General features: G+C 41.2%; 1 long non-coding RNA gene across 1 annotated transcript; it reads right to left on the minus strand.

The window, feature by feature from the left end:
- Positions 1-167: 167 nt before the first annotated feature.
- LOC132664097 (uncharacterized) lies at positions 168-21,975 on the minus strand. The gene is made up of 4 exons (XR_009603433.3): positions 21,835-21,975; positions 10,444-10,505; positions 6,459-6,610; positions 168-620 (listed from the first exon to the last, which is right to left on the minus strand). It is a non-coding gene; the product is annotated as an uncharacterized LOC132664097 (long non-coding RNA).

A 21,975-nucleotide genomic window follows, 5' to 3' on the forward strand; every position in this document is an offset into this window, starting at 1 on the left:
CACCTCACATTTTGGAGCCAGCAAAACCTGGACGTGGGGAAGCCTCCATTTTTTATTATAAGCCAACGCCCTGGGATATACAAAAGCAGTAAGACCACTAGGGGCAGTGTAACCAAAACAACATGAATTTGCTCCTTTGGTGAATCACAGAAGCTATACCAGGTGAGTTGTCACACAAAGGAAACTTTATTTGCAGCAAATCAGGAGATCGCAAGGAATAACTTCCAAAGCCCTGACTCTTCAAGCAAGGGTGATTGGGTTTCTTTTGTTTAGGGTTAAGATGAATGTTTAGATGAGGAAGTCTTGTCATCATATGCAGAGGTGGGCCTAAGGTCATGCATGGGCCTCAAAGGAACATGCCTACACATACATGTTATGTAAATGAGGCTGCTGTTCCCTCCTTGAATGGAGATCTTAGTATTATAATGAGGTAAAGGTGATTGTTGGTCATTCCAGAGGTTACTCCGTGGCCCCTCTGTGCAGGTGCAAGTCAGGGGTTTAGTTCAAACTGGTCTGGGTCATCTGGTCCAACTGGACGTCTTGTCACATCATTCACTATTGCCTGCAGGGTGGTTTTGCTGTCCATTAGCCTGAGTTAAGAGATAAGCTGGAGAGAAGAGCTTAAGAAAAAAAAAAATGTATGACAAAGGTCAGTGAGTACAAGCAGGTGGGCAGGAAAGGTCAGGTCTTGGGGTCTAGCTGGTGATAGGAGGATCCTGGGGAGGTTCCAAACCCAGAGATACTAGGATAAGTCCATTTAAGTTTTCCTGTTTTCATAGCAAACAAAGAAGAGAAACCCAGCAGCGGGTCAGATAGCTAGCTGGTCACAGCTTCTGCTTGACTTATACTGAGCAAATGTTGTTTCGGCAGGGTGTGGTTGCAGGTCTGTATGCAATGTTTTTCCTCCTCTGATTGCCTTCAAGATCTCCTTAATTTGGTACTTAGGAGTTTGACAATGATGTTTTTTTTTCTTTAAAAAATGTTTTTAACGTTTATTCATTTTTGAGAGAGAGAGACAGAGTGCGAGTGGGGGAGGGGAAGAGAGAGAGGGAGACACAGAATCCGAAGCAGGCTCCAGGCTCCGAGCTGTGGGCATGGAGCCTGATGTGGGGCTTGAACCCACGAACTGTGAGATCATGACCTGAGCCGAAGTCGGACGCTTAGCCGACTGAGCCACCCAGGTGCCCCTCACATTTTTTTTTTCTTTAATATATCTTTGGCTTATATTCTTTCACTGACTTTGGAAAATTCTTGGCTATTATCTCTTCAAATATCCTTTACACTTCCTCTCACTCTCTTCTTCTGCGACTCCAATTACAAGTGTGTTAGCTCCTTATCCCACAGTTGTTCCCTTCCCTCCCTCCTCCTCCCCTTCACCTTTCTCTTACTCCTCACCCTCCTCCTCCTCCTTCTTCTACTCCCTCTTTGTGTTTCAGTTTGTATGATTCCAGTCGACTTATTTCCAACTACACTGATTCTTTCCTCTGAAGTTTCCAGGCTGTTAGTAAGCTTATTGAAGAAATTCTTCATCTCTGATCCCATTTTTTAAATTTTATTTCTAGCATTTCCTTTGGACTGTTTGATAGTTTTTATCTTTCTAATGCAATCAGTACGCCATCAGTTAATGCCCATTGTCCATTTGTTCCATCAGATCTTTTAACATTTTAATCGTGGTTCTTTCAAATTCCCTGTCAATTCTCACATCTCGATCATCTCTGAGTCTGGATCCATTGAATGCCTTATTCCTTGAAGATGGATTGACTTTTCTTACTTTCTGTAGAAGCTATCTGTGATTATATTTAAATTCATCTGTGTTAGCGAACAGGAAATAAAAACTCACTGTGAGAGAAGGGGGAATCTGTACTGGGGACCCTCGTCTAATTGGAGGTTTCTGGGCAAGAGCTGAGTCTGGTAGAATACGTGACTAAGGTAGAAAGGGCCTCTGAAACCAGGCCTCCGCATAAGGCAGCCAGGCTTTGGCAAAAATAGCTAAGTGTGTGAATATAAACATTTTAAAAGCCACAGAATAAAATATCAAGTCTAAGACACACCCTGCAGCCTGCACAGGGATTCAGACAAGTAACAACATCACACACAGCAGGGATACCTCTGGCTGTACGCAACAAAGTTTGCTCGTTTGTTTGTTTTTTAACTAATGGGTTTCAATTTTTAAGACAAGTTTAGGGTTACCAAAGAAATGAGCAGAAAGTAAAGAGTTCACATATACCCCCTCCCAGTTTCCCCTATTATTATCTTGCATCGATGTATATTTGTTGTAACTGATGAACCAATGTTGATACATTATTATTAACTAAAGTCCTTGGTTTACATTGGGATTCGCCCCATGTGTTGTATAGTTCTATGAGGTTTGATGAATGCCTAGTGTCATATATCTGCCATTAGGACATCATATTCCTAGTTTCATGGCTCCACCTGTTCATGACTTCTTTCCTGGCAAACCCCTGGCAACCGCGGATCTTTTTACGGCGTGTACGGTTTTGCCCTTTCCAGAATGTCGTAGGGTTGGAAGTATATATTGTGTAGCCTTTTAAAATTGGCTTCTTTCACTGACAACACATGTTTAAGATTCCTCTGTGTCTTTGCATGGCCTGATAGCTCATTTCTCCTTACTGTTGGAAGATATTCCATTGTATGGATGTGGTGATGGTTAATGTTTACATGTCAATTTGACGGGGCCGTGGAGGGGGGCTGGAGGAGGCAGGCAGATATTAGGTTAAATATTATTCTGGGTATGTCTGTGAGGGTGTTCCTGGATGAGATTAACATTTGAGTCAACAGACTGAATAAGGCAGATGGCCTTCCCCAATGTGGGCAGGCTCCATCCAACCCACTGAATGCCAGAATAGAACAAAAAGCTGAGCAAGAGAGAATTCGCTCTCTTTGCCTGAAGGTCTTCAGGCTGGGACATCAGTCTTCTCTTGCCTTAGGACCCAGACTGGAACTTACATCATCAACTCTCCTCATTCTTAGGCCTTTGGACTGCAGATCTGTGGACTTTTTGTCCCAAATATATATTTAAGAGAGGAACAAAACAGCCCAGAGAGAGAGCCAGACTAACTTACACTCCTCCATATGGAACAACCTAGAAACCATATATTTACAAGGCCAGGCGAAAGCAGGGCAAATGACAAGAAGCGCCCCCCCCCCCCCCCATCAATTGGGACTTGTAAAACTCTACATCAGGGACATGTTCTACTTTTATTTCCAGATACATAATCAAGGTTTCTTCCAATGGTCTGCCTTAGTGCCTAGAATACAGCATTGGTAGACCCGGAGGAATTTGAGATGTATGTGGAGATGGGGTGGGTGGTGTTGCAGAATGAAACAGGATGGAACGTGAACCCTGTTTTACTCTTGTTATCGTTTGCCTACTGAATTCCCAGGCAAGTGTAGCCTGCAGAAACACAGATTATACGTAGAAATGTCCAGAACCATGAAGAAACATTTCAGACCCATTATCACACCACCCAAACCTGACTATTCTTAGCTCGAAATTTACCTGCCATCATTAATTTACTCAATTTGTCGGACATGTTATTTATCGGAAAGTACTGAACATTGCTAAGGTATTTTCTCCTCCTGTGTGTGTGTGTTTTTAATAAATGGTAAAGGGAGTTTTCAATCCCAGTTTAAAATTCTCGTGCAACTTTAAGCTAAAAAGCCAAAAGTCTAGGGTGAATCTATATTTATAAAGTCATAAGTGGCTAAGAATTGGAGTTATATAAAACATTTATACTTCTTTTCTTTCCCAGTGGTAAGGAGTGGAAGTGGAGGGCCAGCAGGCAAAAGACACACAGGCAAAAGCAGTCAGCTGACTAAACCTTCAGGTTTTAGTTAGATTCTTTTTTTTAAAAGTTTATTTATTTATTTACTTTGGGGGGAGGGGGGGCAGAAAGAGAGAATCCCAAGGAGAGAGAATTTGTCAGCACAGAGACCAATGCAGGGCTCGAACCCATGAACTGTCAGATAACAACCTGAGCCGAAACCAAGAGTCGGATGTTCAACCAAGTGAGCCACCCGTGTGCCCCTTAGTTAGATGCTTAAAGGAGAAGACTTTAAGTAGATTAGGTAAAATATCCTTCCAAGTATTTGCCAGTGCTTTATAACATGTTACCTTCTACCCCAGCTTGACCCGTTCATTGCTGGTGGGAATGCAAAATGGGCTGGACGCTTTGGAAGCCCATTTGGCAATTTATTACAAAACATCATACGCCATATAGTCCCATAATGGTGCTCCCAGGTGTTTTCCTAAATGAGCTGAAAACTTATGTCCACACAGAAACTTGTATGCAAATGTCTATAGCACCTTTGTTCATAATTGCCCCAAATTGGAAACAACCAAGGTGTCCTTCAATAAGTGAATGAATAAATAAACTGCGGTACAGAGAAACAGAACTAATAGAAAGTTACATATACGAAACTTTTATTTTAATGTAGTCAACTTGTCAGCCTTTCAAAAAATATTTTTGTGCTATTTGCATGTTGGTCAAATGAATCTATCCTATCCCAACATCATAAAGGTGTAGCTACAGATATGGATAATATATCCTTTATATTTTCTTTTAAAAGTTTGAGGGGCGCCTGGGTGGCGCAGTCGGTTAAGCGTCCGACTTCAGCCAGGTCACGATCTCGCGGTCCGTGAGTTCGAGCCCCGCGTCAGGCTCTGGGCTGATGGCTCGGAGCCTGGAGCCTGTTTCCGATTCTGTGTCTCCCTCTCTCTGCCCCTCCCCCGTTCATGCTCTGTCTCTCTCTGTCCCAAAAATAAATAAAAAACGTTGAAAAAAAATTTTTAAAAAAAAGTTTGAATATATTTGGGGCAATAATTTTTTGTCTGCTTTAGTTACTACTATATTCAAACGCCTGGAACAGTGTTGGCACAAAAAAAGGCGGGCGCTATTTGTTAAGAGAGTGGAACGAGAGGGGTACCTGGGTGGCTCAGTCAGTCGAGCAACCGACTTTAGCTCAGGTCATGATCTCAGGGTGTGGGAGTTCGAGCCCCGCATCGGGCTCTCTGCTGACAGTACAGAATCCACTTCAGATCCTCTGTCCCCCTCTCTCTCTGCCCCTTCCTGGCTCTTGCTTACTCTCTCAAAAATGAATAAACATTTATATGTATATAACAAAAAGAGCGGAACGAGAGGAAATGTTCAGGGGAAAACAAAGTAAAAATGGAAAATCAGAATCGTGAGGGGGAACTGCGACGTCTTTGATTTGTGAGACATAGAGCAGGGCCACGAGGCATACTTTTCAGCACTTCGGATTGATTGGAAATCAATGGGTGCCCATGTCGGGCACGATAAATCCTTGTGTTTGGCCATTATCCAACACAAAGTGAAAGAAGATAGCTACTGTCTGACTCAGCCACGACGTCAAATCAGGAAATAATGACACACAGAGGCGGCACTGTCACGCACGGTGGCTTCACCCAGCTGCTCAGAGGTCACCGTTGACGAGTTCCAAACTGGTTACTAAGTTGACAATGTGTCTACCCTGTTGGTAGGTTTGTTTAACGAATACTTTTATGGCATCTTTCTATTGTGTTTGCTTTTCATGTAGCATGAGACAAGTTTTACTTTGGTTTTAAAATGGTGAAGATAATCTAAGTTTTAAGCTGGTGGGCCCGGTGATGTTATTTCTGGCTCTCATAAATTTTAATCCAAACATAAATTCTCCTCTTCAGGTATTCTATTTTCCTTCAGCTCCTGAGGAGACACTTTCCATAACCCTGACAGCTATGGCCTTCAAAGCAGCATTGGCAATGACATTAATTACTTTCGTTAGATCAACATTCATTGTTCTTTGAATCAATCAATGTAAGAACTGCCTAGTATTTTCCTGCTACTAGTGGTACGATGTGGTCCCATCATCCTTGGGCTAAGAACCAAGGCAGGTATGTTTCAGAAGCTGCAATGACAGAAACCTGGGTTCCCAAACTGAGCCAGTAAAATCTCCTGTAGGATTAGCACCATAGAGAGGAAGGATGTAAATCACTGGATAAGTTAGACGTTGGCATCTGGTCAGAAGAAACATAGAGAACTTCTGTGGATGTGAAACTTCTGGGCAGAACTTACATCTTGATATACCACGGGACTCTGATATCATGCCCAAGGACTGAGGCATAGTTTTCGTCTCTTATTATCTTACCTTTAGCAATTCTGCTTCCTCTGTGACATACACATTTAGCATACCATGACTCATTATAAAACATGACTTCCCAATTTATCTGAACATGTTGCCTCATGTTACTGGTTGTCTGTATCTGGCCCACAATGCCTTTTGGCTGGGCACAAGTGTCACGGCAGATAAGCCGTATTAGCTAAATAGTGACGGTTCCGACACATGCACCGTGAGTTGTCCAAGCTGCAAACCTGACCCCGAATTCCCCCAGTCCCTACCCCACCCCGCTGCCCCACCCCTATCCCTTCCCTCCTTTCTACCTGGATCCCAGGCCCCGTCCTGCCCCGCATCCAGTCCTACAGCCAGATCAGAGTTTATGGTTTCCTATGCTTTCTTAGTCCAAGTTGCATGCTTCTGTTGGTCACGGAGCTTTTAATGACTGGAGGCAGTGAGATCTTTCCACGTGGTATTCCTATCACACCACACAAATATGAAGTTAAAAAAGAATTTCTTTACAAATTCTATCCCTGGGAGTAGTATCAGTGAGTGCTTAGTGAATATTTTGCCTTGTGGATGGAAATATTTAACCTATACTCAAATATTGTTGGCTGTATTCTGGTACGCTTTCTCACTCTGTCCACAGGGCAGTCATCTAGATATTGTTTTATTTTTTTTTAATGAAAAAAAAATTTTTTTGAGAGAGAGACGGCATGAGCAGGGGAGAAGGGAAGAGAAAGAGAATCTTTTTTTTTTTTTTTTTGACGTTCATTTATTTTTGACAGAGAGAGAGACAGAGAGAGCATGAGTGGGAAGGGGCAGAGAGAGAGGGAGACACAGAATCTGAAACAGGCTCCAGGCTCTGAGCTGTCAGCACAGAGCCCGACACGGGGCTCAAACTCCAGACCGCAAGATCATGACCTGAGCCAAAGTCAGACACTCAACCGACTGAGCCACCCAGGCGCCCCTAGACATCGTTTTAAAGTCAAACGTGTAGACACCGATTATCATTATTATTTATTTCAATACCTTGATTACGCTCATGGGTTCCTTCAAAAGAGAGCTTGATCACTTCTCCATAGTTTGGTTTGCTCCTATATAGCTCAGCCTCTTCCCACAGATCCCTCCCAGACATATTACGGGGCGTTTTTCATCATTGAGGTCCTTGGCTAGGTCTCTGAATGGGGCCCACTCTGCAAGGGGCCGCCGGTGCACCTTCGGTCTTCCCTACGTGTAAGGGTTTGTCACATGTTGTGACTCGTGCCACTTATCGGTACAGGGAAACGGCTCTTTTTCTGGATACTGTAGGTGCACAGAACTCCAGCTCTGAAGAGTAGCTGTGTCAAGAGCGACAGGATTGGGGAAAACGTACTGGAAAAGGAGAATGAAATTAAAGAGTCAACTTAAGGGGCACCTGGGTGGCTCAGTCGGTTGAGCGTCCGACTTCAGCTCAGGTCACGATCTCCGGGTTCATGAGTTCAAGCCCCGCGTCGGGCTCTGTGCTGACAGCTCGGAGCCTGGAGCCTGCTTCCGATTCTGTGTCTCCCTCTCTCTCTGCCCCTCCCCCGCTCATGCTCTGTCTCTCTCTGTCTCAAAAATAAAACATTTAAAAAAAATTTTTAAATAAAAAAAAATAAATAAAGGGTCAACTCAAAAACTTGGTGGATCTTAAGTTATGTTGTATTTACCACATATCCTTCTGTCAGTCCTACTCAACTCACTAAGCTTGGTGGCTTAGTTCTTAGACAGTTCATTTGGACACAGTTAATTCTCCTTTTTTACCTAAGTCTTTTGTAGCATTAATAAAGCTGTGGGGGCACCTGGGTGACTCAGTCAGTTAAGTGTCCGACCTTTGGCACAGGCCACGGTTTCACTGTTTGTGGGTTCAAGACCCACATCAGGCTCTGTGCTGTCAGCCTGGAGCCTGTTTACGAGTCTTTCTCTCTCTGTCTCTTTCTCTCTCTCTCTCTCTCAAAATAAATAAATAAACTTTAAAATAAACTTAAAAATAAATAAATAAATAAATAATAAATAAATAAATAAGGTTGCAAATTCTTCTTCTGGGTTTGTTCAGTAAATTGCTATCACATTGTTTCCCCAGTTTATGTAAACAAGGATTTATAAAGACTAAGCAAACAAGTAAACTTTGATTCTATTTAAAAAATTTTTTTAATGTTTATTTTTTTTTTTTGAGACAGAGAGAGCGAGCGAGCACGAGTGGGGGAGGGGCAGAGAGAGAGGGAGACCCAGAATCCGAGGCTGGCTCCGGGCTCTGGGCTGTCCGCACAGAGCCCCACGCGGGGCTTGAACTCACGAACCTCGAGGTCCATGACCTGACCCGAAGTCACATGCTTAACCGACTGAATCATCCAGGCGCCCCAAGTAAAGTTTGATTCTAATCTGAATAATAAATGATTAAAATAAAGTCTATTAATTCTGTTAAAAATGGTTAGTAACCATCAATATTTGGTATGTGTTTTGTTTGTTAAATTTAATTGATATAGGGAAAATAATACCCTCAGATAATTAATTTAGAACTCTTGTTTCTATTTTTTCTTTGCTCCTGAGTAATTTAAAAGACTGATTATAAATTTCCAAATGGAAAGAATGTATTTTGTTTTGATTTATTATTATTTTGTTGTGAATTTCCACATTTTCTGCATTATGGTCCAAGAATGTGGTCTTATGTGGATTCTGATCTGGGGACTCTAAATTCTTCAGTGTGGCCTAATGTATCATCAGTTTTGGTAAGCATTCCATGTGGATTTCAGTATAAGGCTCTCTATAGTGAATTGGCAAACAAAACTAAGGGTCTGAACAAACAAAACAAAACCGACTGAGCCACCCATGTAAAATGGGTTAATTACATGAAAATTACATGAAAATTTTTACATGTTAATGTAAATTGTTAATTACATGAAAATTTTTAAATTTTTACTGTTCTCAGTTTGATATTTTTATTTCTCTGTTATAATTAACTTTCCTACTCTGGTTGGGGATTTCTCATTTTCTCCTTGTCATTCTGTCAAGTTTTGTTTGCTATACATTTGAAGGTATATTGATAGGTACATTAGTTGTTCATCAATAAGGGATGCCTTCTCACTAATAAAGATTTTTGCCATATAGTCCAGTTGTTTTCATTTTTATAGTTATACTTTTCTTTATATTAGTGTTTGCCTTGTATATCTTTCCCATTCTTTTTGTTCGCTTTTTTTTTTTTTTTTTTTTTTTTTAATTTCAGAGGGAGAGAGAGCATGACTGGGTAGAGGGACAGAGGGGCCGAGGGAGAGAGAGAATCTCAAGCACGCTGCATGCTCAGTATGGAGTCCAATGTGCGGCTTGATTCCCACGACCCTGGAATCATGACCTGAGCCAAATTCAAGGGTCGGACACTCAACCAACTGAGCCATCTAGGCACCCCTTTTTGGTCCCTTTTTATTTTTAATGTATGATTTTTGAATATTGAAAAGTTAGAATTTGTTTTTACCCCACTATGAGAGCTTCTGCCTTTTCTTTCTTTTTAAAGTAGGATCTACGCCCAACGTAGGGCTCAAACTTACAACCTGAGGTCAAGGGTCACATGCTCTACCCACTGAGCCAGCCAGACATCTCTGAGAGCTTCTGCCTTTTAATTGGATGAAATTATTGTATGTCTATTTTGTTTCTCATATCTTCCCATCCTAGTTTTTGTTTGCCAATTATCACTCTTTCCTATTCCTCATCCCCTTCCTACCTTTGTTGGACTGAGGATTTTTTTCTCTGCATATTTAATTTTCATTCTCTTTTATGGCATATATATAGACAGATAACTGTATCTATATAGATGGATAGATATATCTATCTTCCTAGCACCTAACATATACATGATGTATTAATAGAATAGTGCTTATACTCACATGTTTAATGCACTTACTTAATTTGTAGTCTTCTAGTAACATCTAGAGATATTCAGTGTCTTTTTATGTTCTCAAACGTGATTTGAGCATGGTTTGACTTCCCTCCTTCCATTCCAGAATCTTCTACGTGCAGATAATGTGCAAGGTAAGTTCCAGTTTGTTGTGTTAAAGTTTTGGCTCTTTTCACATTTTACACCAACAATTAGACTTTCCATATTTTGCTAGTATTACCATTATTTTTCACATCCCACACACATATCCCTCACTTTTCAAGTCGCTGTTTAATTTCCTAGAATATATCCCCAAACAATTCTTCTAGGAAGAATGAGTGGCTATGCCCCTTAGCCTGCTTATCCATGAGGGCTCCTCAGTTTTTCCAGGAACCACTTAGCTGAAGCAACGTCTGGCTTACCTGCTCCAGTTTCCACACTGAGAATTCTATCTGTGAGGAGGCCGCAATCGCCCTTTGCCCACCTGGGAAGAAGGAGAAGAAGAAGTGTGCCTGCTCTGTACCCAGATGCCCATGGATAATTCTAAATATTCCAAGAACTCTCTCTTGCTTCTCGTACTTACTTCTTTGGCCTTGGAGTTGCTGTAAAATGTCCACACCCTCAAACTGAAGCTTTTCTGCATATATTCCGGGCTACAGTTTTCTTGGGTAAAGGAACATGGCGCTTTAACATTTCTGTCCATCACTTGGCTGCTTCTGAGTGTCCCAGGGGAAGAGTCTGTTTCTGTTTAACTAGGACCTCCCTCGCTGCACTCACAACAGCAGAGCGGTCGGCCAGTTGAGTCAGATGCAGCTCTGGTGAGCTGTGTCCAAAGCCCAGAAGCTAAACGGTGTCATGTTTTCATAGTGGCCATATGTACAGGGTGGTACAGTAGACTCAGTGATGACTTTCCAAGGATGTCCATGGAGTAATGCCCAGAATTGGCCAAAGTGTTAACGTACATGGTAAAAGGAACTTTGCGGTTGTGATGAAGGATCACATTAAGTTGGAAAGAAAGTCCTGTACAGTATTAACAACGTGGGCCCAATGTAATCATGAGACTGGGGAAAGGGTTACAGTCAGAAAGGCAGATGTGGCCACAGAAGCTAAGTTCAGAGACATGAACTTTGAAGATGGAGGAAGGGACTTGAGCCAAAGAATGCAGGCAGCTTGTAGAAAAGCAGGGAAATGAATTCTCCACTAGAGCCTCCAGAAGGAACACAACTCTGCCAACACCTTGAGTTTAGCCCCTAAAACCCCATTTCCACCTTCTGACCTCCAGAACTGTAAGGTAATATATTGGTGCTGTCTTAAGGCACTAAGTTTGTTATGCTTTGTTATAGCAGCAATAGGAAACTAATGCAGTGGCATCTTTCTCCAGCAATAATGACTCTTTGGGTGTGGGTTCTCTATTCCCCATGCTCCCTTCAAGTAGGGTGGTCCAAGCCAAAGCTCTTCAGAGAAACCTGTTTCCTCTTCCTTGCCCTAGAGTCAGAAGAACGGACAGGTGCCAGTTACCTTACAAATGGGAATCCGTGGAGGTTTGCGCTTCAGTGGAACAATGCTATCGGGTTGTGTTGGCTACCATAAAGGCAGAACAACCCAGGAAAGTCATTGGGACTGGTGAAAGATGAAATCAGGGATGTGGGAGGAAGAAGCAAGTAAAAGAAAGGGCCTCTGCCCTGATGAACCACGCCGGAGAGCTGGGTGGAAGGCATAGTCTCACTGGCTAGATTCTCTACCCCGGCTGTGAGACCACAGGGTAAAGAAATCTCCAGATTATTTCCTGAAAGTTCTTCACCCCAGCTATTACATCTAGAAGCAACCTGCTCTTGCAGATATGTGTCAATGCTTCATAAGCACAAGTTGACCTCTGGATACTGGGTCAAGGCCAGTCCCCGGACCCGACCTCCCAGACCCAGACATGCCATCCCTTCACTTCTCTCTCTAAGAGAGAGAGAGAGGGACAGCGAGACAGAGACTCATCGGCAGAGCTGGCTCACCCTCTACCTTTACAGTAACTCTATTTCAGGGGCCTCATTCCCCATATCTAGTCTGGTTGATCTGGGAGATCCCCATAACTTCAAATCTTACAGAACAAGAATTAGAACACAGCTTCCTTGCCTCGAAAAAGTCTCTGAACTCTTTAACTGCTTCTTGCCCCTCCCCACACAAGAAAAATGTGCTTCCAGGTGATTTTCCTGTCCCTGGGGTCGACTGTGAAGCAAGTAGCAATTATAAAGAGAGCAAGTTAACCAAACGTAATTTTTGACTGTGTACCCTTCCATGGTTGGGCATGAATCCTTACTCTGACTTTCCATGAATTCTTCCGACGAACTTTGCCCCTCATGCTGTCGTGTATCTTTAATGGTAGAAATCAAGTGACACAGTTCCTGGCATATTAAAAATGCCCAGTACACATGAATTACTTTGAAGTTATACTGTAGCAGAGAATACTGATTGCTTCACCATATCCATTCTCCCTTCTTTAATAATAAAACCCTAGGAAGTGTGTTTGGCTAGAAGAGGATAGATCTTAGACCCTTAGCAATTAGATATGGCCAGTGAGATGTAACAAAGTATTCTCTGAGGCTTAGCTCCATAAAAGGAGGGGACCTGCCTTTTGGCAGGTCTTCTCTTCCTTTTTCCTGTGTTTGGAGTATGAACATGGCGGCTGGAGCAGAGCAGGACTCTTGCGTCATTTACTTCCAGATTATTTTTATGTGAGAAAAATTAACGGCTCTATTGTTTAAGCCACTTTATTTTGGATTTCTGTGGGCAGCTAAATATAATCCTGACCAAATCAAGCATATTTTTCCTTGCCCGTAGAGAACAGAAGAAAAGAAACATGGAGAGAGGACGGAGGAAATGGCAGAGGGTGGGGGCGGTGGGCGGAAAGGAAAACAAAACAGTGTTAAGATTCTAGGGGTGGTGTATTCCCTGAAGTCTTTCAAAGAACAAAAGGTACATATGTGTGCTGCTGTCACACGTGTGTTGGTGACACGAATTAGCTCATACGCAACTGGTAAGCAGGGAAATGGTATCAGTGAAACAATGGTGAGGTCACTTTGGTTCATAAACCATTTTTCCTGCATGTGATTTCCAAGAAATCAGGAGCAAACTTTCTCCACAATGAAAGCAAGCCTTAGCAATACATGAACGCCATAAGAAAAATCCCACAAGGTATCTTCCTTTCGCGAAAGCAAGGGCTGGGGTGGTGATTCCAAGAACTGCTACACATTTTCCAACATTGAACTTTTTGATGAAGTTGTGAAGAAAGATAAGGAAGTTGCAACAATATTTCCTTCTATATTAAAAAAAAAAAAAAAAAAAAGATGAAGCCTCCTGAATCAGATGTTTCATTTTGATAATCTGGTCTCTTGCAAGCAAATGACCTTATGTTTCAAGGAAGAAAGTGCAAGCCACCAAGTTCAAACGCTACCCAGGGCAAGCTGCTAGTGGAGACTAACTGAGCCAAAAAAAAAAAAAAAAAAAAAAAAAAAAAAATGTTTGTTGTTTTGTTAGCACTCCTGTTATAAAGTTGCATGGCATGGTCTGCCCCTAACCCTATTTATCCCATATGCCTGTTATTTTTAGCACATGTTTTTATAGAATGCAAAGCTTTAAATGAATGCATACATGATTTTATACATATAAAAAAATTAGATGTTAAGAAAACAATAAGAATAGCTCTAGAGCAAACTATAACTGATAAAGTATTCCTCTTCCACATCTTAGCACCAGTTCTTTAGCCCAGCTTGGCTTTCCAACCCGCTTCCTTCTATAATTTCATTTCTTTTATCATCTAAAATAAAATCTTGAAAAACGCAGAGCCTTAAACATTTTACCCTCCATGCTCCTTTTCTCAGGAGGCTACTAGGGGAAATACTCTTGCAGATTGCGAGCATGAATGGAGGCATGCAAGAGTGAGGGGCTCAGGGCAGGAAAGCAGTGAGGTAAGGTCTAAGGCGATGGTGACATGGTGACGGAAGGTCCCGGAAAACCTCTGGGGCTAACGCAAGACAAATGGCTCAGACAGGCTTCCTTGGAAATGCAAAGGAGGGGATCCGCTTGTGCCTATGGAAAAGTAACATCTAAAGGTATTTTGCAGCTCTACTGGGGACACCAGGAAGAATCAGCGGTAAGACCACAGACAGCCAGTCCTGACTTGACTCAAGAAACAAGAGACAGGACAACACTTGCACCTCCCACTATACAGTGTGGGTCACGCATCCTACGCTGGCCATTAGGACGGAAGAATAACAACGTGGATGTCATCCTGTTACATTTCAAGAGTTCCAGTAACAGCCCTGTGCTTTTAATAGGAGATTTACTTGCCCTGAGCCCATGGGATATTTTGTGCTTTTGTGCCGGTGGCCTAGCTCAGAGGGTTTCCCTCCGTCCTAAAACCCTGGTCAGGAAGCATCATCTCTGCACATTTTCCAGAGGTATAAAATTCTGATCGTCTAGTTGCTCTTTTTGAGTGTGCTTATCTAGACCTTTGGCTTCAAATAACAATAGTACACCTGTTTCTCTCAATTTCCTATGCCCAGCCCCGATCTTGCTCCTGAAAGATTCCTTGCGAATCTTATACGCCTCTTTGACGGATACTGGGTTTATTGTGATATAGGCCTCCCTTGCAAAAGGTGGGCCTTCATAAGGTCAATCACTGAAGAAGAGGCTGATCCTTGGAGAGGAAACAACCTCTTAAAATATATACAGGTGAATACCTATTCTTTTCAAACTATTCCAAAAAAAATAGAAGAGGAAGGAAAACTTCCAAGTGGATTCTCTGAGGCTAGTAGTACCCTGACACCCAAAACAGATAAAGACACCACAAAAAAGGAGAAATACAGGCCGGTATCTCTCGTGAATATAGATGCAAAAATTCTCAACAAAACAGCAAACTGAATCCGACAAGACATTAAAAAAAAAAAAAAAATCATACACCATGATCCGGTGGGATTTATACCCCGGATGTAAGGGTGGTTCCATATTTGCAAAGCAATCAACGTGATCTATCACATCAAGAAAAAGGAAAAATACCGTGTGATCATTTCAATAGATGCAGAAAAAGCATCTGACAAAGTACAACATCCATTCATGATAAAAACCCTCTGCAAAGTAGGTCTAGAGGGAATATACTTCAATATAATAAAGGCCTTATGTTAGAAACCCACAGCCAACATCATGCTCAATGGTGAAAACCTGAGAGCTTTTCCCCTAAGGTCAGGAACAAGACAAGGATGCCCACTCTCACCACTTTTTTTCAACATAGTACTAGAAGTCCTAGCCACAGCAATTAGACAACATTAAGAAACAACAGGCATCCAAACTGGTAAGGAAGAAGTAAAATTCTCACTGTTTACAGATGAGGTGATAGTATATATATAAAACCCTAAAGACTCCACCACAAAACGACTAGAACACATAAATGAACTCAGTAAAGTTGCAGGATACAACATTATCGTACAGAAATATGTTGCATTCCTATATGCTAATAATAAAGCAGCAGAAGGTGAAAGCAAGAAAATAATCCCATTTACAATTACACGGAAAACAATAAAATATCTAGGAATAAACTTAACCAAAGATGTGAAAGACACCTGTACTCTAAAAACTACAAAATACTGATGAAAGAAATTTAAGATGACACAAAGAATAGAAAGACATTCTATGCTCATGGATTAGAAAAACAAACACTGCTAAAATGGCCATACTACCCAAAGCAATCTACAGATTTAATGCAATCCCTATCAAAATACCAACAGCATTTCCCACAGAGCTGGAACAAACAATCCTAAAATTTGTCTGGAACCACAGAAGACCTTGAATAGCCAAAGCAGTCTTGAAAATGAAAAACCAAACTGGAGATATCACAGTTCCAGACTTCAAGTTACATTACAAATTGGTAATAATTAAAATAGTATGATACCAAGCATAAAAATAGACACAGAGATCAACAGACTGGAAGAGAAAGCCCAGAAATAAGCCCACAATTATATGCTCACTTAATCTTTGACAAAGGAGGAATGAATATACAAAGGGGAAAAGTCTCTTCGACAAATGGTGTTGGGAAAACTGGACAGCTACACACAAAAGAATGAAAGGGGACCACTTTTTTTCACTATACACAAAAATAAATTGACAATGGATTAAAGATCTAAATGTGAGGCCTGAAACCATAAAAATCCTAGAAGAAAGCACAGAAAGTAATGGCTCTGACATTGGCCACAGAACATTTTTCTTTTCTTTTTTCTAAAAAAATTTTTTAAAATGTTTATTTTTTTTTTAATTTTTTAATGTTTTTATTTATTTTTGAGACAGAGACACAGCATGAGCAGGGGAGGGGCATAGAGAGAGGGAGACACAGAATCTGAAGCAGGTTCTAAGCTCTGAGGTGTCAGCACAGAGCCAGACACAGGACTGGGAACTCACAGACCATGAGATCATGACCTGAGCCAAAGTCGGATGCTTAACCAACTGAGCCACCAAGGTGGCCCTATGGGACATTTTTCTTAGGCAAGGGAAATGAAAGCAAAAATAAACTATTGGGACTACCTCAAAATAAAAAGTTTCTGATAGCAAAAAAAAAAAAAAAAAACAAAAACAAAAACAAAAAAACAAAAAACAAACAAAAAAACGGCAACCTATTGAATGGGAGAAGATATTTGTATATGGCTTCTCCAATAAAGGGTTAATATCCAAAATACATGAAGAACTTATACAGCTCAAACCCAAAAAACAGATAATCCAATTTAAAAATGGGCAGAAGACATGAACAGACATTTCTCCAGGAGACATCCAGATGCCCCACAGACATGTGAAAAGATGCTCAACATCACTCATCATCAGGGAAATGCGAATCAAAGCTAGAATGAGATACCACCTCACACCTGTCAGGCTAAAATCAAAATCATAAGAAATCACAAGTGTTGGTGAAGATATGGAGAAAAAAGAACCCTCTTGCGCTGTTGGTGGGAATGCAAACTAGTGCAGCCACTGCAGAAAGCACTGTGGAGGTTCCTCAAAAAGTTAAAAATTGAACTCCCATATGATCCAGTAGCTACACTACTGGGTATTTACCCCCCAAAAATACAAAAACACTAATTCAAAGGGATCCATGCAACTCTACGTTTATAGCAGCATTATTGACAATAGTCCAAATCGGGAAGCAGCTCAAGCACCCATTGACTGAGGAATTGATTAAGATGTGGTGTATATACCTATACTATAAATATTATTAAAAAATGAAATCTTGCCATTTGCAACACCATGGATAGAGCTAGAGAGTGTAATGCTAAGTAAAATAAGTCAGACTGAGAAAGACAAATAGCCTGTAATTTCACTCATATTTGGGATTTAAGAAACAAGACAGAAGAACTGAGGTAAATGAGAGAGAGAGAGACAGAGAGACCAAGAAGCAGACTCTTTACTAGAGAGAACAAACTGATGGTCACCAGAGGGGAGACGGGTGAGGAGATAGATGAAGTACTTGATGAGGATTAAAGAATACGCTTATCATGATGAAAAAACAATTAAAAATACACACGCAAGTGAGATCATGAATTCCTCCCTCTGGCCTTGTTTTGTTTCTTTTCATTGCATAATCTGCCGCTTAACTTGCGGTTTTGAGTTACTTCCCTGTGCAATCTTTTGGAATGCATTTTCCGTGACAACAAGGAATCCAAACTTATGTTAAAAATCTAACGGTTGGAGTGGTTAAGAATGCAAATAATACAGGGGCGCCTGGGTGGCGCAGTCGGTTAAGCGTCCGACTTCAGCCAGGTCACGATCTCGCGGTTCGTGAGTTCGAGCCCCGCGTCAGGCTCTGGGCTGATGGCTCGGAGCCTGGAGCCTGTTTCCGATTCTGTGTCTCCCTCTCTCTCTGCCCCTCCCCCGTTCATGCTCTGTCTCTCTCTGTCCCAAAAAAATAAATAAAAAAACGTTGAAAAAAAAAAAAATTAAAAAAAAAAATAAAGAGATTACTTCCTTGTTTTAAAAAGAATGCAAATAATACAGCCAGGTGACAAAGTGTTCAAGGGATATCTTCTGAGCCTGGCGACATGAGCAGGCAAAACATTTTTTAAAAACCTGTCTCAACTTACTTTTTGGTCCGGCAGCTGAAACATCCTATCGACACTGATGATTACAGAACTCTTAAGTTCTGACTTGTTAAAATGGGAACAACAGGGGCGCCTGGGTGGCTCAGTCGGTTAAGCGTCCGACTTCAGCTCAGGTCACGATCTCGCGGTCCGCGAGTTCGAGCCCGGCGTCGGGCTCTGGGCTGATGGCCCAGAGCCTGGAGCCTGCTTCCGATTCTGTGTCTCCCTCTCTCTCTGCCCCTCCCCCATTCATGCTGTGTCTCTCTCTGTCTCAAAAATAAATAAATGTTAAAAAAATTTTTTTTTAAATGGGAACAACAATGGGAACGTGGGTCCCAGGAACCAAAAAATACGGTAACTCTAGACGTGTAGAAAAATAGCCGTTCCCCGGGCACAGCGCCAGGCATCAAAGACCATTTCCAGCATAGACCCAGCCCTCAGGAAGTTTCTATATGATGAAGTAATGATGACATAGAAGAAACGATAGAGAAGAAAAGCAAAGACAAGGCCATTTCTGATGACGCGCAAAATTACATATGAAGGGCTATCGAAAGAGCTGAAGGATGAGGGAGCCATCCAAAGGTCAAGTTACTACAACTGCCTCATTATCCACACGCGAGAGACTGAATGATTGAAACTGTAGTAATTTTCCATATGAGTACAGTTCAGAAATTATGCATTTTCCTGGCTGTGTAAATGCAACTGCTACGGCTCATTCTGAACATCTGGAACGCTTTTGGCCACGCGAAACTTGGAACAGAGTATTTGGCATCCTTGTGAAGGGTGTGTGCTTTCACCGTTTAGGGAGGAATCCCAGAGAGAATGCCACAGTTAAAAGCAAATACCATTTGTAATATACCGAAAGAGTACTGGCCTGTGAGATAGAGGAATACCCAGCTGATAAATGATGGAGCCCAGGGTAACCTAAATGTCAATGTGGCACATCTCCTGCGAAATGCGGATGCATTCAGAGACTTTAATGATTTTACTTGCTTAATAGAACCCAGACACTCCTAACTATTCCAGGTATTATTAAGCATTAAATTGAATTTGAGTGGACACAACATATTATGGTGTTCTTTCAATAATCGTTACGGACACTGGTGTAGAAAGAGCCGTGTCCTTTTATCAACATGGCTGTTTCGCATGCGCTACAGTAAATTCTTGTATATTGCTGACCATCTCCTCATATTTTCTGTTATAAGAATTCTGTATCCAGTGCACTACAGTGTATTTATATTTCTTGCCTCGGAAGTGTTATTCATCAGGGTCAGTGAAAGAATATAGAAGATAGAACCTTGAAACAAAGCAAATGACCCAATTGACAGTTGAAACTCTTTTTTTTAAGACCCACTTCACGTTAGCTTTGCTTTAAAATTTTTCAGTAGCCCCCTAGAATATTTCTATTTTGTGGAGGAGAGGGCTTTCTAAATGAGATGAAATGTATTTTAATTTCTTAGGGAAGCGGAATTCAACACACACCTTTGAAATGAGAGTCAAGTGCCATGATGTAAGTTAATTCAACTATATTTACGAGTTATGTTCAACTTATTGGTATGTCATCCAACCATACTTTTATTACCTGTGAAAGGTGTGGCTCATGACTGTGATGGAATATTTATTTACTTATTTATTGGGGGGGCCGGGGAGAGACTCTTAAGCAGGTTCCACGCCCGGTGCAGAGCCCCAAGCAGGACTAGATCTCACAACTGTGAGATCCTGATCTGAGCTGAAATCAAGAGTTGGCGGCTTAATCAACTGAGCCACCTAGGCACCCCTGTGATGGAATTTTTAGTGCAGACGACCAGTTCAACATGACGAAATCACCTATGATGAAGGCATTTTAAACACAGCTTTGTAAAAGAAGGCAAGAACACCAATCCAAAGGAATACATGTGCCCCTATGTTTATAGCAGCATTATTTACCATTGCTAAGATATGCAAGCAAACCCAGTGCCCATCAATTGATGGGCATAAAGCAGATGGGATAAAGCAGATGTGGCATATATTCACAATGGAATATTATTCAGCCATAAAAAGAATGAAATCTTGCCATTTGCAATGACACGGATGGAGCTAGAGGGTGTGATGCTTAGTGACATAAGTCGGCCAGAGAAAGACAAATACTATATGATTTCACTCACACGTGGAGTTTAAGAAACAAAACAAGACCAATAAGCAAAGGGGGGGAAACATCACTGTATGTTAACTAACTGGAATTACAATTAAAACTTAAAAGTAGCTTTGTAAAAATTGTGAATACCTGGGAAAAAATGGTAATTTAACAACAGAGACGATTATTATTTACACATCAGTGTTCTATTGTAAAATAACCAGTCACACTACATCCAAACTTAAGAAGTAATATTTACTAAGGAATAATTATTCACTCTTCGCAAGTGTCTTTACACTTAAGTCAATGTTCTTTTGAAATAGGGAGCACCCCTTGCATATTTAAGAAGTGACTGAATTGACATATTATTCACATATTTGTTTTCCAGGAAGGTATTCTCTTTTAAGTGAGATTCTCTAGAATGTACGTAAATTTGTTCCAGAAAAGTCAGCTGAGGAGGGTTTTAAGTGGTGGTTTCACTGTTCAATAAAACATTGTTCATAACCTTGTTGATGCAAAACCCTGAGGAAGGAAATGTGTTCCGGAATGAAGGTTAACATTATAAAGAGTTTAGGGCAGTCTGGTTAGTCATGTGGCTGAGAGTTTAAAAAGGAAGAGAAAGTTACATAATTCAATAGAGCAAGTGACCTATAAGTGATTGACTGTTTTTTGTCTTTACGGTAAAATGAAATCTTTAGAAATAGCAATAATGCTAATTAGGATAGTACTATTCATTATTAGTATTTCAAGGGCCTGAAAAAGACAAAGTTCTCAGTTCTGGAGATTGAATAAAAATGTATCGTAGTCGTTCCTATCTTTACTGCTACCCATAAGCAACATTATAAACCAGGAAGAGATCCAAGGTGCAATTTTTAAATAATAGTACTATACTTTAGGCATTGCGTGGAATATAAAGAGATTTTAATATATAGTAGTATCTTTAAAAAAAATTTTTTTTAATGTTTATTTATTTTTGAGAGAGACAGAGACAGAATGCAAGTGGGTTAGGGGCAGAGAAGGAGACACAGAATCAGAGGCAGGCTCCAGGCTCTGAGCTGTCAGCACAGAGCTGGATGCGGGGCTCGAACTCACATGCCGTGAGATCACGACCTGAGCCGAAGTCAGACGCTCAACCGACTGAGCCACCCAGGCGCCCCAATATATAGTAACATCTTTGGTTAGGCATACCCTACCATGGTCATTGTCAGAGCATATTCGTATTTGTGGATCTGTTTTTGTATCAGACCAAGGAAAGTAACATGTTCTGGAAAATAACATCAGCGTCTGTGGCTACCCCATGATCATGGTTTGGGCCTAAACTAATAAATAATATGTTGATCTTACTATGCCTACATAAATATTATTCAAAGATGAGTCATGTAAAACGATATGATTACATTTATTTTCTTGGTCAGTTTGCCTCATTTTTTCCCACTGGTTTGTACTCTAATTTCTTATTAATTCATCTCCCCTCTCCCAGAAGCAGGAACCTCTTGCTATGTTCACATACATTACTTTTCTTGGAGACATGCCGCCTAGAGCCCTCTATCATCCAGTTTCAAATGGGATCGCTCCTTTCTGGGCCTCTTACACACCTGTCATCCCAGGGGCTCCCTTCAACAACATCCTTCACCAATGTTTGCCTCTTACTGATGCTGAAGCCTCTGTGTTGTGGGAAACTTCTCACCTCCTTTGACTTGCGGTCTTATTTTTGTGCAGCAAGTGCACATTTAATT

This window comes from Panthera onca, chromosome F2 (genome assembly GCF_046562875.1).
Source record: "Panthera onca isolate mPanOnc1 chromosome F2, mPanOnc1 haplotype 2, whole genome shotgun sequence".
Taxonomy (NCBI): domain Eukaryota; kingdom Metazoa; phylum Chordata; class Mammalia; order Carnivora; family Felidae; genus Panthera; species Panthera onca.